This window comes from Poecilia reticulata, linkage group LG11, assembly GCF_000633615.1.
Source record: "Poecilia reticulata strain Guanapo linkage group LG11, Guppy_female_1.0+MT, whole genome shotgun sequence".
Lineage (NCBI taxonomy): Eukaryota > Metazoa > Chordata > Actinopteri > Cyprinodontiformes > Poeciliidae > Poecilia > Poecilia reticulata.
Window position 1 is genome coordinate 13,656,943 of NC_024341.1, and position 3,490 is coordinate 13,660,432.

At 43.6% G+C, this 3,490-nt stretch overlaps 1 long non-coding RNA gene across 1 annotated transcript in view; it reads left to right on the forward strand.

Annotated features, from left to right (window-relative positions):
• The window catches only part of LOC108166731 (uncharacterized), a 54,933-nt gene that overhangs the window by 1,534 nt on the left and 49,909 nt on the right, over positions 1-3,490 (forward strand). The window lies entirely within an intron of this gene.

A 3,490-nucleotide genomic window follows, 5' to 3' on the forward strand; every position in this document is an offset into this window, starting at 1 on the left:
ACACACACACACACACACACACACACACACACACACACACACACATGCGCACACACACTCGCATCATTCCCAGTGCTGAAAAGGCCCAGGCAGGCAGGCTGGCCCGCTGTAACCCAAGGCAAACACTTTCTCCAGACCATCTGGAAGTCATCTCGCCCACAGAGCAGTGAAAGCGCAGAGCAGAAGCTACGTTTACAACTCAGTGACAACAACCGGTCCTCTTGAACTGCATGGCTGAACAAAGTTACGCACCACTGTCTGTTCACAACATGTCGTCAAACGTTTCATTGTACTCAACTCACTTGTACCGACTGGTTCGTTGGCCGTTAGATCATCAAAAAGTCAATTCCACCATAAATAAAGTTCTCTGAATAATAAAGGGAAATAAGGCAGTTTTTTTTTCTGCTGTGTACAGTATGAAAAAAAAAAAGAAAAGACTTTTCAGTGCACCACTGATGTGGAGCACACTGTTCTCTCGATGCAGTCTCTGTGGGGAATAGATGATGCCATTAATGGTAATTGTTTGCAATTGTGTCATGGTGCATTTCTTTCCATTTCATCCTCCTCCTTTCTTCATCTCTCCGTCGTCGTTTTAAAGAGCTCAGCTTGTAGGTTACATTACAAGGCAGCATTGATCGATGAAGTCTCTAAATCTCGACCTGTACTTACATGTTCATGCCTGGCTCCTTTTGTCAATTCCTAACAAAAGGCAGTGCGCCACAGTGCCTTGCAAAAGTATCCTTAATCCCCCCACCTTCAGATTTTTCCACATTTGCCTGCGTTACAACCACAAACGTTGGAGGGTTTTCTTTGGATTTTATGTGATAGACTAACACAAACAAGTGCATAATTGTGAAACAGAAGGAAGATGAGGCATGGATTTAAACATTTTGGCTTGCATATTCATTCCGAGGATTAATAGTTTAGGGGGAATCACAGTTGCAGGTCCTTTGGGGGTATGTCTGTCTATCAGCTTTGCACATCTACAAACTGAAATTCTTGTCTTTAGAAAAGCTCTAGCTTTGTCAGATCTCAAGGAAGAGTGCCCAAGAGCATACTTATGCCAACATTCTCTATTGTTCAAGCTGAATGTAGGTTTAGGCTTTTTTTAATATGATCTGAACCGTTCCAGTGTAACTCAGGTGACAAGTCTAGTGCCTGATTTTTGCTGGATGGTGAACCTCCAAACCATTTTTCTCCGGTCTCTAACATGTTTTCTTCCATCTTCGCTTCAGCTCTGAGCAGTTCCCCAGTCCCACTAAAGAGAAACATCCCCCCCCCCCAGCATGATGCTCCACCACCATGTTTCACCAAGGGAAAAGTGTGCTCTGGACGTTTTGGTCTCATCTGACCACACCTTCGTTTCCATCTTTGCTGCATTTCCATACGCATTATCTTGCCCTTCTTTCAACAATTAAACAGCATTACTCTTCCATTAAGGCCAGATGGTTTTTTTTATGTTTAGGGTAATCATAGAAAAGGGGCTCACGTGTTTCAGATCGCGTAAAATTTTCAAAGTGATGCTTTGGCTAAACAAAGTAGAATAAAAAATACCAGTAGAATACGTTGAAATTTGTGGTTGCAATGTGACAAAATGAGAGACGGGATGAGTGAATACAATCACCGAGTTTACCATGAGCGGAGTCAGAGGGACTACTGAATGACGTGACTGGGAAAGCAAACGCGACGCAACACAGGAAGCAATGCAGTGACTGGAGAAATATGGGAGAAATATGTCACTCCTGAATTGGACGCGCGAGAGGCTGAAATAGGAGCAGAGACAATGTGGGAGGAGAAAGCGCCGCGACTGTGAGGATGCAGTCACTCCTCACCTATTTGTGTCCTCTGCTTCGCTCCCAGAGAGCAAGTCTCATGACAATCGCAGCGAAACATCTTGACAGCCGGAGGCACAAGGATAGGCGTTGAGGAAACCTGCAACGGGGAAAAAAAGAATAGGGCAATGATCTGTGTATGTGTGTGTGTGTCCTGTGATAATGGTGTGTGAGAGCAGGAAACACACAGTGCCTGTTTTTGCTGCAGGGGTTCCTGGAAGTCAGCCGCCCAGTGCGATCGGTGACTCTGACACTCGCATATAAACACGCACACACACACACACACACACACGCACGCACGCACGCACGCACACGCACACACACACACACACACACACACACACACAGGATACCTCGCCTCTGAAAGGGAAAAACATGCTGTGTCTGATACATGTGGACACAGACAAGCAGACTTCCTGCCTTTTCCCACCTACTGGGCGGCCACCTGTAACACATTCACGGGCACACATGTGCAAACACACACAAACACACACACAAAAGACAAGTATAAGTTGAGAGTTGACAGTAAACAAGTGCCACTCAAATCCCTGTAATTATCTGTCATTTAATCAGCATTGCTAGAGGCTTAGCGGCCCACCGTCAACATCATCAGCGCCGCTGCTGACAAAAGCTGGTGGGGGGTTAAAAGAAAGAGAAACAATTAAACCAAACCTTACCTGGTGTTGGATGTCTCTGTGCTTTCTGACCTGCGTGGATCATGAGCAGGAATGCTTGAGCTTACCGACCATACACGCGTAATACAGCCAGATAGCTACAAAAAGCAAAACAATGTTTGTTAGTGTAATTATTCAAAAGAAAACGAGAAATGACCAACTCTAAAAAGAAACAAACTTGACTTGTATTACTTGAGTCAGACGTAACATGAAATGTGAAAATTTTGATAATGCTGGAGTTTTGCTGTTGGGTGACTTGACGTTGGGGCTCGATACATTTTCTGCAACAGTAGTTTTCTCTTTGCTGCTCTCCCACAAGGCTTTGACTGGTGAAGAACCAAGGTAATGGTTGTCTGCAGAGTCTCTCCCATCTCAGCTGTTTGTAAATCCTTCAGCGTAGTCAGAGTTGTTCTGGTGTCCTGTCTCTCTGCTCTCCTTCTTGCATGGTTACTCAGTTCATAATCTGCAGATTCATTCATGTGCCATATCCCCTCAGTTTCTTCACAATTCAGCTGAACTCCCAGGGATGTTCACTGCCTTAGAGATTTATTGTATCCATCCCTGATACACTATTTAAAACCTTCTTTTTCCAATTTGTTTGAAGTGTTCTTTTGTCTTCATGCTGTAATGGTGGACAGGAATACTCATTACCCAATGAATGGACCTTCCAGACACAGACGTCTTTATACTGCAATCACTGGAGACACTCGCTGCTCTCAGGTGATCTTCATTTAACTCATTATGAGACGGCCAGCAGAAATTGGCTGAGTCTCTGTTGAGTTAGGTCAGGCACTTTAAAGGAGGTCAATTTTTGTGCAGTCACTTATTTTATGTTAAAAAAAAAAAAAATTTGATCGTCTTTATTTTGTAGGAATCAGTTTTTAGATTGAGATTGTTTGTGTGTGAAAAAAGTCAAGTTTTGTTGATCATAACTGATTTTAAAAAGTAATTAGAAAGGTAAAAAAAAACATCCAATAGGGAAAG